At 31.8% G+C, this 23,289-nt stretch overlaps 1 protein-coding gene and 1 long non-coding RNA gene across 3 annotated transcripts in view; one reads left to right on the top strand and one right to left on the bottom strand.

Moving 5' to 3' along the window:
* The window catches only part of foxo (forkhead box, sub-group O), an 89,214-nt gene extending 72,979 nt beyond the window's left edge, over window positions 1-16,235 (top strand). For both annotated transcript variants that reach the window (XM_015332230.2, XM_089171446.1), the window contains exon 9: window positions 11,445-16,235. The gene's annotated coding sequence lies outside the window, so the exon portion shown is untranslated. The remainder of the gene's footprint in view (window positions 1-11,444) is intronic.
* On the bottom strand, window positions 15,781-23,272 carry LOC149032853 (uncharacterized). The gene is made up of 2 exons (XR_016176193.1): window positions 21,997-23,272; window positions 15,781-21,896 (listed from the first exon to the last, which is right to left on the bottom strand). It is a non-coding gene; the product is annotated as an uncharacterized LOC149032853 (long non-coding RNA).
* Window positions 23,273-23,289: the final 17 nt, after the last annotated feature.

The raw sequence follows: 23,289 nt of genomic DNA, 5'->3' as shown, positions 1-23,289 counted from the left end.
GACATCCGAGCAGCATCCTGCTCCAGTCTTTTCCTCTTCTACTTCACGTTCTCCGAAGGGTAAACAAACAGTGGGTTTGTTTACCCACTCACTCACTTTTAAAGCTTTTCCAACGATATTCAAGCTCATAGTTCCTTAAAGCGTGGATTGTGACGTTCGTTGCACGGTACTACTGCGAGAAAGAAAATTCTGTCATCTCTCTTTTTTCTCTCTCTCTCTCTCTCTCTCTCTTTCTCTCTTTGAAATTTATTATCCATTTTTTGATTCACCATTTTTAATACTATAGTAAATAAAAAAGAATACTTAACATATCGAAACGTCAGAAAATGTTCTAAATGATGTCTGAAATGTCTGTTGTTAGAATATCAAATGTTGTTAGAGTATATTATATATCTATATATGTAAGAATATACTATAGAATCAAAGATACTGGTTATAGTAGTTGGGATTTCTCTTTCTGTAGTTTCCCATTCCACGAAAAGGACTGTCATGGCAACAACGATCCATCCGTCTATCCATTGCCTCCCGGTGTATCCAACTTCCTCCCACTCTATCTTATTTTTTTTCTATTTGATAAATTCAAATACCGTAGGATTGATGTTTCAAGATTAATCGTTTTAATCATTATCAAATTAGTACTGGAAATATAATTAATCGATATTTTCGAAGGGCTTAAGAATCGATGGAAATTGCCAGTAATTTGATGCCAGTTTCAGTATTACATTTTCCAAATTGAAATTAGAACTTTGAAAGTATGCAAAAAAATGTAACTCCTTTTGGATGATGAACCGTTCGTTCATAATTGACTTTTCTCTTGTGGTATAATGGCTTTTATTCCGTAAATAAATAAATAATGAATATAATCATTTTTCTATAACTCGTTTTAATCTACGAGGAGATAGATAAATATATTATAATCGATATGATGATCGATCGAATAGCGATAATATTTCAATAAATCTGGCATGCGATAGAGAAGACAGTTCGTTCATCCGGAAAGAATAATATAAAATCGCCCTTTCGGTGAGAATGTAGTCAGATTGTTCGATAGTTTTTACAGTTACGATCGTCGTAAAGGGAAAATTTACGAGTACCTGATACGCAGCTTTCTTTTTTTTTTTTTTTTTTAATTTTTCCGAATGACTACGAATTTTAGAGTCTGTAAAAAGCAAACTTTGTGTCATCGTTTTCATCATATTTCTGTGCGTAGATATATAAATACATCATAATCGTATCATTTAAGCTTCGAATAGGATGTATAAATGTCGTGTAGTAAAACATCAATCAAAAGATTATATTATACAAGATTTGTTAGTTAGTTATTCGATATTACTTTTTTTCATTGCAAATAAAAGATCGAGTTGGATAAAAGAGTTATTGAAAAAGAAAGGGGTTTTTTGAAATAGGGGTTTGCTTGAAAAAGGAATCCCGTATAGAAAAGAAGGGATGGTGGTGTATACCTTCTCGTTCTTTCTTAAGAACTACTGAAAACGACTAACGGACGGAAACAAAGTAGTAGTTGGCGCCGATTAAACAAATCGCATTATAAGTTAGCTTCCTATTCGCTGCACCAAACTTACCAACTCGTTTTATATTAAGACGAACCGCTTCTTCGTCGTCGTCGTCGTCTTCCTTTCTCAATTTCCACACCTTGTCTCTGTCTTTTATAGTAGTAGTAGTAGTAGTAGTAATTGTAGCAGTAGTAGTTGTCGTACGATCAGAGAAGACTCGGCTATAAACTTCAGAAATGGCTTCTCGTTCCTTCCAAATGTCAAGAGAAGAGAAAAGGAGTGTCTCCGATATACCTAAGTGTCCGAAAACGAGAAGAAAGTGTGTGTGTGTATGTGAGAGAGAGAGAGAGAGAAAGAGGTTCAAGAAGTACGACATAAGAAGAAGAAGAAGAAGAAGAAGAAAAAAGTATAATTATTTAATTGCATTTATATCAGAGCCAACGTTCGTAAATCTGTCAGGGATGACAATTTTAGTTTTCCAAAAGTGTGTTCGCGCGGCCTACTGAAAATAAGAAAGAAAGTAATAAAGAAAATGAAAGAGGGAGAGAGATAGTAAGATTATCTTTTATTTCTTTTATTTGACAATTCGAAGTAGTAGAGAATAATAGTCGATTTGTCTATTTGGACCAAGAAGGGACGATCTATTACTCACAATTAGCTACTTCTAGCACGGACTTTTCCACGAAAGAGTAACTTACTGAAAAGGAAAAGAAGGGAGAAGAAGGGTGGGTATCTTGAGAACGATGTATGCGACGTGAACTTTAACCTCTTAACTCCTCTATCTCTTTCTCTCTTTCTTTCTCTCTCTCTCTCGAAGAAACTATCGAGAATCTTTGTACGTGGTCTCGTTATTTATCTCTTTTATTCTCTCTCTTTCTTTCTTTTCGCTTTCTTTGACTTTTTCTTTCAATACTCGCGTGACCCAAACGATAAACGATAAGTCAGCAACTTATCACGATTATGCGGACAAAAAAAAAACGAAAGGTCGTTTGATTTTTGAAATAGTAAAAACCAAGTCGAGGACGTGTAGCTATATCTATTTCTCGTTTCATCCAAGATTATCGATCATCATTGACAATCCTTTTCATTCTCTTCATCTTCATCTTCTTCTTCTATGTCTTTATTTCACTTTGGTAATCGAGTAGATCGAATTGACCGAGAATTAAGAGTCAGACTAAAGTAATGAGGCTATTATCTTCTGGCAAACGAGTAATCGTATTTTCGGCAGAGTATTTTCAGATGTCGACGCCTCGTATGCAATATTACATCCTATTTAGCTATTCCTCTCTCTTTCTCTTTCTCTATACTTTTCCTCATAGAACATTTCGGTACAGAGAAAATCTAATAGTCTTCTGAAACACTTCGAATCTTTTTACACGATCATTAATAGCAGACCTTACGTGTAACGCGTTTAAACTAACTCGATGAAAATTCATTTATGATAAATTAATGTTTGTTTTGAATTTCAATTAAAAATCGTCTGCTACTTTGGTTTGGTTTGGTTTGGTTTGTTGTTTGACCGGTTTTTTTATCGACTTTAATTCGTATAATAATCTGAAAATAATATCGTCGGGGAGACGTTTTATTTTTCGATTCTTGAAAATAGTTAAGAGATATACCTACAAACGTGTAACTACTTTTAATTATTCTAAGAGAGAGAGAGAGAGAGAGAGAGAGAGAGAGAAAGAGATGAACAAAAATTCTCCTTACATAGAAAAAGACGTGTGTTTCCTTAGAGTGCAATTAAATTCGTCCTACATGGCGAGACGAACAAATCAATTTCGAATTAGATTTGAAATTATATCACGAGAGTTAAACGTAATTCCTTCGTTAGATTTCACTTTATCTACCCCCTCTTTTTTCCTATTACTATCATATTATATTATCCCATGATTATTATCACATTTCTTATTATCATTATTATAATCATTAATATTAAAACTACTGTACACATCAAAATCTTTTTCTCTTAACCCTTTTTATTATACATGTTTTATTATTCGTTTCATATTTCTTCTACTTTTTCTTAAGAAAATCTACAAAGCGGAACGTAGCTTTGGCATTTGCTCGAATTTAATAGACAGACACTTTCGATGTTTTTTCGGGTCGCGATTCCGAAATTAGCGGCGTGCTTGCTTAAGCAGGAGAGGAATAGTAATTCATTCATGGATAGTTAGGCTTGGTGGTTTGCTCTTAATGCGCGTTATGTCGTAAGTCGTGAAAAAGTTCTTCCCTTTAAAAAAGAGAATAGAAAGAAAAAGGAAAAAGGCGCCGGGAAGGAAGGAAGGAAGGAAGGTAAAATGTAGAATTTTTCTCTTTTGATGTTGAAGAGGAGAAGAACAAGAACAAGAAGAAGAAGAAGAAGGAAAAAAAAGGGGGATGACAGGAAACGGAGATGGGGTAAAGAAAAGGAGAATGAGAATACGGCGAAGGGGGTTGGAAAAAGAAGGGCGCGTGAGATGCCGGATGACGTGATACGCGATAGAATGAGAGAGAGAATGTGTGGGAAGGGACGAGGGTGGTATCTGGGAAGTAGAAACACGCAGGGCTGCAAGAAAGAACCGTCCAATATTTTAGTTTTGACCGACCGACCGACCGACCGACCGACCGACCGACCAAGCAACCAACCACTTGAAATATCTTGTCGCCGAACGAAAACTTTCAGAGTCGGCAAGTGAAACATGCTGACGTAACCATAAAAATGGCGAGCATCGTGTGCAGGGGCAGGGGGTGAAAACTCGAATGAACGGACCCGATCCCGTGGCATTTTCTTTTCTTCTTCCACTACGATCACATCCCCCGTCCGACTCATCGACGCGTCTCTCGTTTCATCACTTAAGAAATATCCTTGCTTTTTTTTTTTTTACTTTTTCTTTACTTTTGTGTCTTTGTTTTTCTTTTTCTTCCTTACATTAATTCATTTATCCGTGTCCAAATCGAAATCATCTCTTCGTAGAGACTCATTGATAAATTATTGAAACAAAAAGAATATTTTTGTTCTGTTTCTTTTTTTCTTTTTTAAGTTAATTCAAGTTACTCATGGGTGAGAAAGATATTGATATGAAAAATGGATTGTAGCTAAAGTTCAAACATTTCGTATACTTATAGAAATTTCTTATCTATTTTATGTACACGAAATATATCGACCAATTACTTGGACCGAACACCAAGGTCGTCTTTCGGAAACGTCTTTCTTTTTATCCTTCATGCATACATTTTTCTCTATTTTTCGATAAAGAACAATGACGTACTTTTTAACTGGTTTAACAGTATTCTTTTTCTTTTTACCACTTTGCATTCCCCTTTTTTTTCGAGTACCATTGGATGTGTGTCTGTTTTACTATACGAGAGAAGAAGAAGAAGAGTGGCCATGAAATTTCTAAAAATGTCAAGAAATACGTTTTCTCGTAGCTGATGTATGAAAATGGTCGAATCGAAAGGTTGAATCACGACTGACTACTACTACTGCTACTACTACTACTGCTACTTCCTTCTTCTACTTCTACTTCTACTTATTCTCCCTTTTTCTATCCTACACTCAACTACTATTACTAACTGAAGGAAATCGATACGTTCACTTAGTCAGGCTCCAGCCTGCTGCTCGAGAACTCGAAGTTTCGGTAGTAGTATCGATGGGCCGACGAAACCACCCTCCACCACCCCTTTCCTCCTACCACCGTGTACGATCAACCGACGAGAGCTATAAATTCGTCAGACTGACGGCTTTACTCGACGTTAACTTATGACAGTAAACGTAAGTCACCGTTGCGACAATTTCTCCACAATTCTAACGACCAATTAGCGATCAGTATTACCGATGAAAATGTAAATGAAAATTTTGATACATTACCGAAAAGGATTAAATTCCAAAATGAACAGATAAGTGCAAGTTTATCGGAATATGTAATAATAAGGTAAAGAAGAAAATGAAGGTCGATAGAGAAGGAAAAAAGGGGCAGGAGGGTGCTTCTGTAAAGTCGAAAAGGAAGAAGAAGAAGAAGAAGAAGAAGAAGGAAGAGGGTCCTATGGGTCGTCTGGTCTTTGGAACTGTGGGGGAGGAACGTGCGGGAGGTCGGCGCCATTCCGGCGCGCCGCGGCGCCACGTGGCCACCTCCACCAAACCACCCTCAACCCAAACCACCACGACCACCACCACCCCCGCAAACCACCGCCACGAGCAGGCTTCTCTCGGTTCTTTCCCTTTTTTTTCTTTTCCTCAAAAGCATCCCTCTCTTTCTTTTTCTTTTTCTTTTTATTTTATCGCAACCTGTACACGCCGATATCAAACGTCTACGTGGGACATCAACCCCCATTCCACCCTACCCCCTTCGAGTAATAGCGATCGCGCTAATCCACATTTTTTTCTCAACTTGCAATCTCCAAAAAATCATTTCTTTTTATTTATTTTTTTTTCCGTTTCTCTCGAAGAAAAACTTCATTATATGAATGATAATCAACGTTACGTGGGAGTGCATTCGTTAGATCGTCAATTTATTATGTAGGGTAGGGTAGTAATTTGTGAATTTGCTAAATGCTAAATCATAATGAATTTAGTGAGTTCTATTGCGTAATGTCTAAATTAAGGATAAAATAGAAGATATCCCATGACAAATATATTTAACACAAATTTTTTCAGATATAAATTGTATTTCATTCGGTTCATCTACCTGCGTACGTGTATATATGTATATGTATGCGTTACTATGTATGAACGCCCTCGTTGGACGTTTTTTAACAACGCGTATCTCAATCTAATTCAATCAGCCTCGACATTTTTGCTCGAGTTTGCTTTATATACACATACATACATACATTCATATGTATTATATATAATATATATATATATCAATTGGCAGATCATACATCGGGAACGTATATACCGAGGCTATTTTTTTTCCATTCCCCGTTCAAAATGCTCGTATACGTATTCTCTAGTACAGGAGATTCGCACTTTTAATGTGTCCTTTCGTAAATGTGGATTTATATGTATATGTTCCGTGCGTGTTCTCGCGTGTACGCGTGTACATGCCAAACAGGACATATAAAAACGACGCTTTCCGAAGCGAAAATTAAAAATATTAAAAACTGAGCTCTCTTTCTGCCTATTTGTATCTCTCACACACCCACACACAAACCACTACCTCTCTCTCTCTCTCTTTTTAGTTGCTGGAAGAATGGCGTCGCCTACTTTTTTAGATTAAAATCAAACGATGCTTCGTATATTTGAATCTGTCCTCGATATTTTGTATAGAGAGACGTCCCTGAAATTGCCTAAAAAGAAAATGAATTGGAACAGTTTTATCGATGATATTTCCAAAAGATAGATTAGTATATGTATGCTACTACCACTAAATCTTTTTTTTTTTTATCACATCAAATATAAAAAGAAAAAATAATTTGCAAAATTTTCCCCCTTACCCTCTGCTGCCTGTCTGCCATCAAATCTGACTACAAAATTTCGAATTAAATATATTTGTAGATTCATTTTGAAAAAGTATTATGAATATAATATAATGGGGGAGGGAAAAATATCATAAACGAATGAGTATGATGAATTTGAGTGGATGATGGAAGAAAAAAAAAGAAAAAAATAGAAGAAATGAAAAAGAAGGGAAAGAGAAAGAAAGAAAGAAAGAAAGAAAGAAAGAAAGAAAGAAAGAAAGGAAGAAAGAGTAGGTGAAATCAGAGTGCAGAATCCATTAGCAGGAAGCAGAGGGTGTTTGGGAGGGTGTTTGGGAGGGTGTTTGAGGGTAGAGGAGGGGGATGGGTTACGTTTTACCATCGACGCGTGATCTTTCATTCTGCAACGAAAACGGAACGTGTATAGTCTTTGCACGTGTGAGATAAAACATACATATATACAGATATACACATATACCTATGAATGTGTACGTTATGTGGTTGCTTATGTGAAAAAGTTTGGGAAAGTGGTCGTATAGTAGGGATTCTCTCTCTTTCTCTACCATTCTTCTTTCTATTCTACATCATTCGCCATCTAAATCTACCGAAATCTGATAGGACTCGAGCAATGTCGCGAAAGATAAAAAAAAAAAAGAAAAAAGAAATAAGAGGAAGAAAGAAATGACACATGACTGATATTAGATTTTTCTTCCCCTTTTGGAAAGGAAGTAGACACATTTTATCGATGTTTGACTACAATTAGTCAATTTTGACGGATAATATCACCTTATGCTATTTAATTTAATTATTCTAATTTACGAATAAAATTGCAATAGATAATCTTTTTATATCAATATAATTTTGTAATATCAGATAACCGAACACACACAAATTCACTACATCGTGTTAATTAAATAATATTAAATAATATGCAAGAGCTTTTGAATTTTGAAAATTGAATTTTCACATAATCATCCGAATAATGTTACATTTTGATCGCAAAATAATGTGCGTGCTTAATGAGAACAATGGTAGGATAAAAAATAAAATAATATAAAAAGAAAATATCTGAAACGTCGTTGAAATCGAAATCGGAAAGCGATTACCAAGAAGAGAGTGCCGTTGTCCATCGGTCTCTTCTATTTTTTTTTTGCTCTTTCAAATGGTTAAACCGTTGTTAAAACTTAATCCGTAACGTTCACAAGGACTTTTTACGCGCGCGCGTCTGTATCTGTGTGTTGTATGTGTATTTAACAGAATGTTCGATACGAAACGGACAAGATACTCGAACGCTTCTATATCTCTACCTTTTACTACTTTTCTCCATTCTCTTTTAGGAATTTCCCTTCCTTCTTCCTGTTTCCGCAAACCTAAGTGCTTTTCCTTTCACAACGGCCAGTCGTTCTAAATCGCGACGCGAATACAAACGGGTTTCTTTTTAGTAAAAAGAAAAAGAAATAAAAAAAAAAAAAGAAGAAAAAAGAAGAAGATAGAATTTGAGTGATTGATTTTAGTATATGCAACACTATACTACGATCAAATCATTGAAATACAATAGTTAAATAAATGAATCTTAGTTAGTTTAAATTTATTGACTAAAAAGAACAAATAAACAAACGATACAAATACAATTCTATTTGGATATATGAAAGATACGAATTAAAATGAAAATTCCTACAATTTGATCTACGTTTATTAAAGAAAAGAAAATATATAGGACATGGTTACAATTTTATTCGTATAAAGGGTAAGAACAATTTAAATATCTATTTCGAGACTACTAAATATCGTTTCTATCGTTAGAACTGTTGGGGGTATAACTTCATGAACGAAGAAGAGTAGAAAGATCCGATAGCATATCGGATCATTTTTGAAAGTAAAAGAAAGAATGAGAGAATGAGAGAGAAAGGAAAAGAGACGGAGTGCCATTTAACGAACCATTAAATCTTATCTCTCACTCAGCTGTTCGTAATGAAGAACACGAAGTGGATTTATCGTAAGGCGTTGTGCAATTATTCATCCCTTTCGATAATACCCACCACCGGGAATAAGCGAGAATTCGATTTATTAGTACACATTTATCGCACTTACGGTACCCGCCGATTCGTTTCTCATTTAGTTACTTTATTTTAATTACGAGAAATACAAGGATTTATAAATGCCGAGCAACGTGAGTTTCCAAAATTAATCATATTCATATTTATGACTCTATGCACATCATGTTATTGTTGTCGTGTTTTCATTTTTCCCTTTTTCTACTTCATTTCGCGACAAAATACAGTATATATACAAAAATACTTCGTCAAATTAATATTATATTTAATTGTACAGACACAAATTCCTAAAAAAAAAGTCTAAATTTTTTATATTCGTTTTGGTATCCTCATTGTCTCTGCCATTTTGGAGAACACGTTCGTTTGCAAGTTTCCGATTACGAGTCAAAAATATTATTCATCATTTACGAACGTTAAAATCGAATAAAAATATTGTCGAAAGAGGCGATAAAAAATGAAAAAGAAAAAATAAATAAAAGGATAACTAAACGTGTCCTTTCTAAACGTAGAAATTATTCGCTATTGGTTTCTTGCCAAAGTGTCCCACACAGATCCTCCAACGATACGATCTGAAGTGCTATACTCTTCTCTTTTGAACGTTTTGCCACGTAAACCCCTATCCCTCTCTTTACCTCCGTTTGAATTATTTTTCTCCATTTTTTGTTCATTTTTGTCGTATAGGTTTGAACACTTTTTATTTTCTTTTTTTTTCGCGAGTCCCTAGCAAAATGGCGCGACGAGCTTGACCGACCGGTAAATATTAGAACCTGGTATGAGGTACTACTACCACTTATTCTTCCCTGTCTCAACGCATTCCTACGCTCATAAACAAAGTAATGACGTGCCAAACGTAAAACCCAATTCCAGGATTTTCGAACGAACCCCGTCCGTCCGTCCGTTCGTCCTTGTCGTCCTTCCTCTCTCTCTCTTTTTATTCTTGTCTTCCTACGCTTTCAACTGTACCAGTCCTACATATCTATGTGCATGCATGCATGCATGCATGCATGTATGTATGTATGTATGGTTACGCGAAAAGTGCTACGATAAAAGCGAACTACGACTGTTGGGGGCGTGCATGTAAATCACGTTTGCTACGTAGAGAGAAGGAGAGAAAGAGAATGAGAAAGTACGAGGAGTGGAAAGGAAGAAGGGAACAAGGGTGGGAAGGGGTTGAATTCGGTTCTCTTCCATCTCTTTTCCACGAGTATATATATCGAGTTGTTCCTAAACAATGCTTCCGTTTGAACGATCTCGTTCTCCTTCTTCTTCTTTTTTTCCTTCTTCTTTTTCTTTCGTTCTTTCTTTCCCTTTTTTTGACTATTCCCTTCTTCTTGGTTCGCGTCTTTATCGTACGAATGCCGGGTAACGTCCGGTACCAAGACTTACGCTAGCAAATCGAGCAAAAGAAGAAACTCGGAACTCTTTTCTGAAATTTCTCTCATTTCCGTTCTTATTTTTAGTTTCCATTCTATCCTATTTTTTTCTTTTTCTTATTCTTTTTTTACTCGCGTTCCATCTTTCCTTTTGTCTTTCCTTTCTCCTCGTTCCTTTCGTTGCGTAATAAAAAAGAAAAATTGTCCGTAATGAAAAATATATTTAATCATTTTTTTTTATTCGTGTGGGACGAATTTTTGTCCTTGGTTAAGTAATAAATAATATTAAGAAAAATTGTTGATAATAAAGTAAAATAGTATCTCTAACTTTATTGCATATCGTACGAAAATTATTCTCATTCGAATGATATAACTTGAAATTAATTTTTCATGGAACATCGTAGGAAGTTTATAGAAAAATCTGTTGTTTGGACAAGTGGTTCCCTTTTCACGAAAGGCATTAGGCTAATAATACTTACGTTATAATATATGCGTATCGATGATAACTTCAAAAATAAAAGCGTTTTCGTATCGACGTTATACTCGCGCTTCTTTTTCTTTTTTTTTTTTTGTCAACTAGTTAAAACGATAACGAATTCGGTTTGTATTTTCGCAGGTGTACACGTTAGCTCGATCATATGATATCGAAGAGCAATGCTTTTTGTCGGATCACGGTATCTCAGGATTGTACGATTTTTTCTTTAAACTTTGATAATTTCAAATGCATTTAGTATGGTAAGAAATTAATTACAAATACACGGTTTATATATATTTATATAAGGTCTAATGATAATCGTGTTACATATGGACCATTTATTTTGAAAATTGTGCAAGTCCATTTACAGCACGTAAATATACATATTATTTTAGTTAAATTAGCTTCAAAGAAATATAATTATAATATAATCAAATGATATAATTAAATTACATATCGATAAATTAATAGAAACATTACCAAAACTTATGACACAATTAATAAATACTTTTATTTTCTGGTAACAACATAAAATGAACTTGCACCCCTTTCAAGATAAACAGTTTATATATAATGTTAATAATAATAATTACGTTTAATGACTATTTGATGATATTCATTTATGTTTCAGACTGTCCGATTGTCGAGGATGCAAGGATGGATCGAGCACTTGTGATAAGATTTAGACATAACTATGTCAGACCACGAAGATATACATACTTCAAAAATACAACATTACGTTAGTGCAATTGTGACGTGATGAATAATTAACGAAAAAGGGCGTGTGTCTATCTCTTCGACCCTTATCCTTTCTCCCGTTCCTTTCCCCCATCATTTCTACCTGTCTAGTCCTTGTTTATCATCTTTATTGTACATTCTTCTCTCGAGAAGGAAGTTGGATACTTCGATGAAAACACAAAAACAGTGAAGAGAATAGATAAGAAGAATATGAAAAATAAAGGACTAGGTTTTGGACAAAAAAGATCGATGAAAGAAGAACAACGACAAAATTTCCTAAAAAAGAATAAAGGATATTTTCTACGATATCTCGATCGAAATCAAATCAGTATCATCGTACGTTATTATCATCGATATAATAATATGTTCGATTATTTTTACGAGAAGAGATAGAGAGAGAGAGATTCTGTTCTTTTTTTTTTCTTCGAAAAACATTGTTCTTTATTTCCTTTTTGAATTTCTCTATTTTTTCTTTCTTTTGACTTTTTTTAATTCTCCATTCGAGAAGCAGCACGCGTATTGCTGAGAAAAATATATTCAGAAAAAAATATATTTATAAATGGGTGTATAATGCGTGGCACGGTGTCAATTAAAAAAAAAAAAGGGATACGAGGATAAAAAAAAAAAAAAATAATTAAGAAAAGCGACAATGATTTCGATTTGACTACTATCTCCCTGCTTACCCCTCCCCATCCTTCTACCCCCTTATCACCTTTCGATTTGTATCGATATTTCGCCGTATGTAAAAACGATCTCTGTCATTTGTTAAGATAAACCTCATAGTGTTCTAAGTGACGCACGTTATAAATATATACATAAATAATTATATACATAGATATATATATATATATATATACATATATAGATATACGAATACAAATATAAATACAGATATAAATATATAAATAAATAAAAATGAATGGAATATATACGATATGCATGTAATTAAACAAAATTATTATGCGAGAATGAATGAGTGTGTTTATGTGTGTGTGTGTGTGTAAGAAAAAATGGGAGTGAGTGATAGTAAAACGGATGTTTACTTATAGAAAAACAAAAACAAAAAAACACGTTGCACGTTATAAATATAATATACACACGAAGATGATAACATACAGAGAAACACATGGAAACCCATGCTTATGATATTAAGAGAGAGTGCAAGGAAGAAAGAGAGAAAATATTAAATATATAAATATATATAATATATATATATCGTTTATGTTCGAGCAAAAATTATTAACTAAAAATTTCTTAATAAACATAATGTTTAATAAACGATCAATATAAAGCTTGCTATATATATTCTGTTACAGAAAGAAAATATAGTAGAAAGCATTGGTTTTTTCATTTACAAATTTTGTTCCATGAGCAATAATTCAGATTAGTATAAATGTTAGTTAATAATTTTTGTTTGAACGTAGACGATATATAAATACATAAATTAATCATATTCATATATGTGCGTGAGATGTGTACGATATAAGATACAAGGATCTATATATACATATATATATAGATATAGATTAATTAATATTTATAAGATTATATAAAAGAAAGATAATAATTATAATAACAGTAATAATAATGATAATGTTGATTACTATTATAAGTAAAGTATATTACTTTATGATATTTAAAAAGATAACAAAAAAAAAAAACCAAAAAAAAACATAGAATGATGGAAAGAGATTATCCTTGCATGCAAACGTGCGTGCGTGTTTTTTTGTCTTTCTCTCTCCCTCCATATTTTTCCCTTTCGTTTAAATAATTCTTCTTCTTTAAAACAAAACAAAAAAATAGAAAAAAAAACAGGGAAATTAGAAATGAATGAGAAAGAGAGAAAGAGAAAGAGAGAGAGAGAAAGAGAAAATACGAAAGTAAGCCTTCCTTTTCTATTAATCGGTAAGAGGGTTTAATATCATAAGTGTTCATATATAAGATAATTATAAATAAATTATCATTAAGGGATGTTAACCAGGTGAATGGGGGATGGAAAGAGGGAAGAAAGAGAAATGGGGAGGCTGTGAACGATGTAAAAACGTCACACTTAACCATGCTAGAACGATAACGATGCGAAAGCGATTAACAGTTGAAAAATAGGAACGTTATTTTTATTATTATTATTATTATTATTATTATTTTAATTATTATATCTCTTTGTCTATTCTACTAAAAATAATTGATAAGATGTCGTGCCAAAAATAAAAATTAAAAAGTGAATTAAAAAATCGTGTGTCGCGTTGTTAAACGATTTTAATTGTTTAATTCGATTAAAAATCGATCTATGCTAAACATAATCTCGTAAATAAGGTCTTTTCTCCTACTTAATTATTGAAATATCAGTAATCGTAAAGATTATTTTATTCCTTGAAATCAATTCATTAGATTATCAATAAAATATTGAAAATATGTACTATGATGATGATACTTTGCAATTATTCTTCTTTTTTGTTTGATTTTTTTTTTCTATTATGAGAGAGAGAAAAAATATAGTAGAAGAACGTGGACGAAAGGTAGACGATATTAAACTAAATTGTAGCTCGTATATCCGTCCACTGTGTACAAGAAAAAAAAATGAAAAAAAAAAAGAAAGAAAAAGAGATACGAGAGATCGAATTCGCAAACGCATCGTCGTCGTATGCATCTCGATTGTAAGCTCATTAAATGATAATTATTATAGATCGTAATAAGACTTAGAGATTAAAAACGAAAATGAAGGATATTGAGATCAGAGTTATAGTTATTAGTAAGAAAAGGAAGGAGCAAACACGAAAGATAATTTTCTTTTTTTTTTTCTAAAACAATTAAAATAAAAGCGAAAATGATTCTTTTCTAGATAGAATTATTATTACTATTGTTATTATTTTTATTATATTATTATGAGAATACTTATTACACTATATTATATATTATTATTATTTTATTTGTAATTATTTGATTATATTATTATAATTATGATTATACTTATATATACGTATATAAGTAAAATAAATTCTTAGTAATCGTCTTAAAAAAAAAAGGGGGAACACGCGTGCAGAAATATTTGCGCGTGTGTGCGTATCATAATTATATTCAAGAGAGCCGCCACCCGGCATATTATAATTAGAATCGATGTGAAATTAACTAGATAAATTTTGTCGAAATAGATATATAGATAGATAGATAGATAGATAGATTAGATGGAGAAAGTTTTTGTCGATCGATTTATAAATCGAACTACGGCGAAAATCGGATTTTCTGGGTACGGAAATAAATGATCATCCTATTTAAATAATTTTAGGATATAAAAAAACGCTTAAAAAAATCCTAGCTAAACTATCTCTTCTGTACTAATTGTAAGAGATCTGAAAAAAGATAAAGAAAAATTATGTTTACGTTTTTCTTTTAGATTCAACTAAATCCAAAAAAGGAATATGAAATATATATATACAATTATATATTTCAAATAAATATGACTAAGAAAAAGAAGAAGAAGAAAACTCGACGATTTTCGTCGTTTCTCTTTAGTAATCGAAATAAATGAAATAATAATAATGATAATATATATAAGATAATGCAAAAAGACGCAAATTATCCTTGGCGAGTTCGATACGAGTTTCAAAATAGGACTGGATTCGAACGAGTATGCTGACCTTTCAATAAAAAAAAATATATCGGAAATAAAAAGAAGAAAAAAAAAAACAAACGAATTTTTTTTTTCTCGAACGCATCGAATTTACATACGTACATGATATTTCTGTAATCGTAAAGGGATATAAACTGTACCATGTCACGAATTCGTAAAAGAAAGACAAAACAATATAAAATTCGACTCTTGTACGATATATAAGATTTATACATTAAAAGAAAAAAACTGTGGACTTATAGTTAAGAATCTGATATGTGACAAAAGTTACTCTTTGATATGTTGATTTGATCCAAAGATTTTTATTCGATCATGATTTCATCGAAATAAAATCAAAAAAGAAAAAGATATTATTCGAGTTTTTATCGATTAGATACAATATTATAATCTCTATTAAATTTGTCAAATATATAATTTTACGTACGTATTAAAGAACATTTACATTTACATCTTAAAAAATAAAATTGTCCTTGTTAATAAGAATAATATCTTGAAACTAAAAATACGTGACATGGGCTAAGTTTTTCCCTAACAAGAACAGATTTAAACATAAAAAAAAATAAAATAAAAGTTCGACTAGAAAATAAATATTCTTTCTTTCTTTTATTTTTTTTTTATTTTTATTTCTCTTAGCTAGCGAAAGATATCTTTTGTATACATTGTTTCTCTTACTAATTAGTATAATCAAATTTTAGAGAAACGCGCAAAAGGGAATCTCGCGAATCGTAATAAATCGTAACGAACGTCGACGATATTATACATATTTTATATATGTATAAAATACACACATAAAATTGATTCCTTGTAATAAATAGTAGGTGTAGATTGTTTTTTTCTTTTCATTATTTTAAGATGCAAAATCATATGTGCGGTAATGAATAAACGTAACAGGCGGATGATAAACAAAGAAATAAATAAAATAATGTTTTCAGGATGTATGAGATAACGTACATGTAGTAGTACACATACACACATATTTGATACTTGAGTTATATATTTAAACATAAATACTATTTAATATATGATTCAAGCTTACAATAAACGGGTTGTATAGAATTGTCTCTCTTTTAAATGATTTATTATAATCAACATGCACTTCCATTCATTCCTATCCATTTGATATTTATGTACATATCTATGCAGAAAAGATTAAAAAAGAAAAGAAAAATTATATCGAAGAATATATATATATATATATATATATATAAAATTTTAGTACATATATAAAATAATATAATTTATTAATTTAGATAATATAATGTACCGGTAAAAAAGATACTCTACGTGCTTTTCCTCTATAGTATATTTATGTACTAAATATATATATATATATATATATATAGGTATACGTATATTGCTGACGAATCATTGATCAACGTCAAAGCAAAGAATAGAGTGTATTGTCGTGCACCCGAAAAAGAAGGTAAGAGGTCTGTTGGGTTGGTAGTAGGACAAGAAAGATCGTCCCTTTGGCAAGCGTAAGTGCAGACATAATCTTTCCTACGTATTTTTTTTTCTTTTCTTTTTTTCATCTTTTCAAAGATTAATCAGTTTCATATATCTCTCCTACGTATGTATATTTAAAAATAAAACCATTTGTAAAATATTATATTAAGTTAGAGAAAAAAGATTAATTTCGATTAGTATTTAACGTAGTTGTAATAAAGATATTGGAATCACTTGGAAAACTTTGTGTCAAAGAAGTTGCTTTTGCACATTACTTTTACTCTATCAAGAAAATTCTAATTTCAACCTTTAATCAAAGTGTTATCTTGGAAAAAGATACTTCGTAGATTTTCTTCAAATGTTCTGAATATCTTATCCTCTTATTCGCGTTGTTCATTAAAAACAAGTTTCTTCAAAAAATCAACGTATAATAAAATAATAATTTTGAAACCTCTCGTTTAAATAAAACTCACAAGTATTTTACATTTAAATAAATAATCCTTGTGTACTTTTATTCAGTATAGAAAACTTTCTAATATTTTCTATTTAAATGAAATAGAACGCGTTAGAATTTCATTTTATTGGAAATACCGAACATTATACTTCTGAGCCAATTTAATCCCGAAGTAATAGAGAGAGTTATAATCGAAACTAATTTTTAAGAAATTTATTATTATCTCTCCTCTCCTTTTTTTATTCGTACAACGTGTACGATTTAAACAAGACGTGGACCGATTAAAATGTAAATTTTTTTTCCTATGCTAAATTGTCTCGTATTAAATTTAACGAAAAAGAAAGAGAAAGAGAAAGAGTGGATGGAAGTGAGAAAAAGAATCTCGACGATAAAGGAAAAAGATTTCTTTCGATTTAATTAGAATCTCTTCTTCGAGTCACGTGATACGGTGGCTATGGGAACACGTGTGTGCCAGCGGCAATATGGCTCATGGAAATTCTTAATTAAATTCTCGCCACTTTCTCGAGTTTGCCAAAGTAAAAAAGAGAAAGAAAGAAAGAAAGATAAAAGGAAAAAATTAAAAAAGAAGAAGAAAAAAAAAGAATAAAAAGAGAAAAAAAGGGAAAAAATAAATAAGTGCCAGTATGGCCGTTCCATTTGAGTTTTTTTCATTCTAGGATCCTTACGAGCTAGGGTAGATGTATTCCTACTACTCTTTTACCCCCATACCTCCGCCATCTTTCTCTTTGCAAACGCACCACCAAACTGATTCTATTTATCTCTCTCTTTCTATTTCTCTTTCCTTCAATCTTCCTTTTTTTTTTCTTTCTTTCTTTCCCTTTTCTCCTTTTCGTAAGCTTCGCAACTTCAGATTGGAAGACGACCATACTACGCGACCACACTACGACCAAGCTACCACCACACCATGCTATAGACCATCTTCAACCACAAAGCAAGCTTTATTCTAATCTTCCTGCTTCTTTCCTTCCTCAACCTCCACCCCCACCCGCCCAGCCAAACAATTAAGCTTTCCACGAAGTCTCGTTTCTCCTTTTCCTCTTACTTTACTTTTCCTAGACACCATACTCCTTAACCACCACCACCACAACCTATCTACCTCATCATCTACTTCTTTTTTTTATTTTTCTCTCTCTCCTTTTCCACATTCTTCTTCTCCTGTTCTTCCTCTCCTCATTCTTACCCCCCTAGAGTAGTCTTTATTGCCATTTCGTTCGCACTACGATCCTATACTCTCAACCACCATTTTCAAAGCTTTCCAAACAATTCAGTTTTACCTTCTTCTTCTTTTACTTTTTTTCTTTTTTCTAATAGCTTCCTCTCGAATTTACATCTAACGCAACCAAATTAGCGCACTTTTTTCTTTAGGTATGTATATATAAGTATTTTAGAGAAAATTCTTCGTTAATGTAACTGTATTAAATTATTATCACAATAATTGACTTTAAAGGTAATTTAAAAGTAGAGATTTCAAAAGTCCACATTTTACCTAACCAGATTCATTTTAGTTATTACTCTTAGTTATACACTTACCAAAAGTGGGCGATAGTAGATAATTAACGCGATGATGGTACAATACTGTCAAAGAATACAATATTCTATGATAGTATATGATATTATATGATGTATCCTGTAATAGAATATATAGTATAGTTATACTGTAATAGAATATTAAATAATTATATTCAATTGTCAAATTGAAAAAATTTGTGTGTGCCTTCAGAAATGCCATTATACATACATATATTCAAAATGAAACAATTTTAAGAATTAAAATAGTAAAAGATCCCAAAGGTTTGTTGTTAAATCCAACGATGATCACCTGTAACAAAAAGAAAACTATATTAATTATAGAATCAAGTGAGATACAATAGCCTGACATATACATCGTCCAAATAGCAGATGCACTTTTCAAATTGAATTCCCTATTTACTTTTTATAAAAGCTCTATTTAAAGTTGCAATAAAATTGAATTTAAACGCGTGATTTGACATTTATAAAAAAAATAAAAAAAAGTAAAAGTACAAATATTAATTTACTAGAGAAAATAATAACTATTAATTATTATAACTAATACTTTTTTAAACTGCATTATATAGAAAAGAAAAAATTACAAATTTAATAATTCAATTGCGATCAAAGTGAAAAATCTTAAAGACGAAAAAAAAAAAAAGAGAGATTACTTTAATATTAAAAAGACGATAATTATGTTTCAAAATGTAATAAAAAGGAAATTTAAATATTTTGACAAGAAACTAACTAAACACGTATGCATCTTTTTGACGATATAGACACGCATTTGGTGTCCCAAGGAGATGGAATGGTCCATCATCTCCAATTACAACTAGAAATTAATGACGAGCAAAAAAGTAAAACAATAAAATATAAAATATGACTAGAGAGCTATTCTCTAAAGGTTCAAACTTGCTGTTGAACCTTTGAAAATAACTCAATAGCCTGTAGTTGCCCTCTTGAGCCACAATTAAGTGGGGGCCTCTTCGGCATTAAGCCTCTTCTTTCTTCATTCCATGAAAACTGCATTTGGACATTTCCTACGTGCGAGCAAGATAAGATCTTTCATACTAATTTTGCAAATGAACTCGTATTTTGTTATGATTCTAATTCTCAATTATATTAAAAAATTAATTTACATTTCCCGTACACTTGTCTAGCTCGTGGACCATCAATGAACTTGGAGTTCATTGATCATACACGAGAATATTTAATCGAATGTCCAAGCAGATAATAATTTCCCTCGATGACCTAATAACACTTCGCACTTTTAACGTCGAGTAATAAAATGGAATTGAAATAAAAAGTGCAATAAATGCAATGCATTTTCTTGCAATACTTTGTTATATTTATTTATATGAAATATTTCCAGCTGCAAGATAAAATCGCGATAGTGCGTAGTGCTAATCCTGAAATACTTAAAACTAAGTATCAAATGCATCAAAGAATTTGCGAATTTGATTCGACTCTATCTCGTTCGAGATAAAATCGAAGTAGAAATAAATTTTTCAAATGGTTGCAAATACCTTTGAATCATGATACATAATAAAGATCACAGAATAGTTACAAAATAAATTAACAAATCAAACATAATATAGAATGAGATGATCAAATTTTGTAACAATTCTGTATAAACCAGGAGGCGGAATTTCCACTCCGGAGTGGAAGCAAGAAGTCTAATGCCTTTCCTGGATCCTACCTACTTAAAATTAAAGTTTTCACATTCATTCAGAGAAGTATGCTACCTGCCTGCCTATTACCCATATTTTTACCCATTTTAAGAAAAACCATACATACCCACCCACTCACTCCACGGTTCTCACACATACCACCAGGGTGCAAAAGCCTACACTAGAGAGCATGCCCCGGGGCACCTCCGACACCCTAGTTCAACCACGTTTTCTAAACTTATATGCTAATGGGTATACGTACGTATTTTGCTGTAATCGACTGCCAAGGCTAATGATTATTGCATAAAAAACTAAAGCAAAAATACAAGTATACACTAGTATATATATGCATACTAGTAATATACAAGTATATCAAAGTTTCCACAAATAAATGCAGTAACTCTACTATGCAAACGAGATTATCAAACAAATTAGAAATATTTAATATAAATATAAGAATACACAGAAACGTGATATGAGAAAGTAGTGCTTTGAGTATTTAATAATGTATTAAATGAATAAAAAATATCGCGAAACGATGTACAATACACACTACCTAATACGCACACACAGGTGTAAAGTACATCGTGCAATCACTAGCACAATAACAGCCGCCAATAGGGGAAAAAACTAAAACTAAACCCACGCTAACTGTTTCTCACCTATACGTGTAACACCTGGGCACACGCATAGATGAGAACGCAGAAAGTATGGGGGGGAGAAACGGGAGATTAGTATATTAGAAGCTGAAAATCCTGATCTAAAAAATATGATTAACACATATATAAATATATCAAAAGATTTTAATAAAAATTCATCTAAGCGACTAAGGACTCTACAAGTCATTTGGTGAATAATGACTTAAACAAGCGAATGAAAAAAAAAGTTACCCCATATGAAACAATTATAGCTTCGAGGTAAGGTTGTATTAAAAGACTCTACAATAATGATGGATATTTTTTGCAAACCTCGGACGACTCCTTTCATTAAGTTGGCTGTTCTAATGAAAGAACTGGGCTTTGAGCCACCACTTAACTGCCAAAGTCTATCCGTCGCGAATAAGTTTGTCTTCTTGCTCATTTATTTAAAATATCAAAGTATTGATATATCAAAATTAATTTCGATTAGATAAACTATGTACGTAGCAATGCATGTAAGACATTTATTACATGCTTTTATAAACGTAATAAAAAAGAGAGTGCATTTATTAATTGCATTATGAATTAAATGAATTTAACCGATGAGACAAGAAAACCTATCCTGAACTAATAATAAAACATACAATAAAACATATAATAAAATATACAATTTTCATGAGTAACTCCTAAAAAGGAATTACTCATGTGCTCGTCAATAATTTATTTAAATAATTACAACCAGTAACTCGTGCCGATTTGGACCTTTCATCCTCGGCATGATTGAGCACTGGAGGGACTTTAAATAAAAACTCACGGTTTAAGAAGTTCTGCGATGGCTCCAAAACACTCCTACTTCGCAGCAAGTATTGTAGTCTGACCATGGAAGACGATACTCGATTTGCCATTGAAGAAGATCCATCGAAGATCCATCGAAGAATTCATCCAACATCTTTGAAAGGAAGAGAATCCATGGTTATATCTGTAAAATAAAATAAAACAATACGATAAGTTATCTAGAATATTATCCAAAATCATATAAAATAAAATCGAATAAAATGTAAATAAAAATGAATACTTACAATGCATTCCAAGGAGATGCAGCTCTATTGCACCATGGTGATGCACCTCGCGTGAATCTAAAAACGCGGTATGAACGAAAATAAGAAACTATAGATGAGTTTCTTATCGCGAAACCGATATTTTATTATACGACGAACAACACTGACTCTAATTCGCGTTTGATTTTAATTTATTACTCGCCCGATCACTGATTCTAAACTGCACTAATTCAAAGACTGCATTGCACGCAGTTTGATAATACCACCATAAACACTGCACATATTGCTTCGCGCACTATTGCAATCTGAAACTGAAATAAAAAACAATACTATTAATATCATTACTATTACAGATAATCATTAAAATTTTTGAGGAATTATTTAATACAAAAATATACTCACTTTAAATCTTTATTGATGAATACACAATGGGTCTCCTATCCTTAGGATAATGATGACAATGCCCAAATAATGACTATAAAACATATATAATAATAAATGCAATTAATTCAATTAACACTAGATTTATGGACCGAGCAAATGTGATTCATTTCAAACTTTTTTGTTACATATATATAAAATAGAAATATTTCAATTAATTGTAATTTAATAAAATTTAAATTTAATTACTTTTAAAATAGAATATTTTTTAAAAATATATATTAATTTTTAATGCTGTAATGAAATATGCATAAATATTAATTCCTCTCCTCTACCAACTTTTTCATTTAAACAATGTTTGTAAATTTTTAAAAAAATAGTGAACAAAACAATAGTGAACAAATCTAGTGTTAAACGAATTTCTAAATGAATTTAATTAATAAAATGTGAATACCATTCCAACGATGATCTGAAACACAAATAAAAACAAAATAATATAAATTGTTGTTATATAAAAATTATTATAGTTATTGAGAAAATGTTTAATAGAAAAATATACTCACTTTGATGGATGCAGGATGAATGCAGGATGGGTATCCTACCCTTAGGATGACGATGAACACACGTTTAAACTTAATAAAAGAAACTTGCGAGTTTCTTAACCGAGCAAACGAAACTTTAACATGCGACGATCAACACTGAATCTACTTGTCGACTTTTTTATATTTTATTTTAACACGATGCAACACACGAGAACCTCATTGCCTACGCGCTCGATTGCAATGATTTTCTGAAACAGAAAAAGAAAAAGAACAATTAAGATCATTGTTGTAATAAAAATCAATTGAAATTATCATAGAAATGTTTGATAGTAAAATATACTTACTTTTAGTCTTCGTTGATGACTGCAGGATGGGTATCCTACTCTTAGGA

This window comes from Polistes dominula, unplaced genomic scaffold, assembly GCF_049000335.1.
Source record: "Polistes dominula isolate Pdom_NZ unplaced genomic scaffold, Pdom_raw_medaka contig_26, whole genome shotgun sequence".
Classification (NCBI taxonomy): Eukaryota; Metazoa; Arthropoda; class Insecta; order Hymenoptera; family Vespidae; genus Polistes; species Polistes dominula.
The sequence above is the reverse complement of the archived record's forward strand: the minus strand, read 5'-3'. Positions and strand labels throughout refer to the sequence as shown.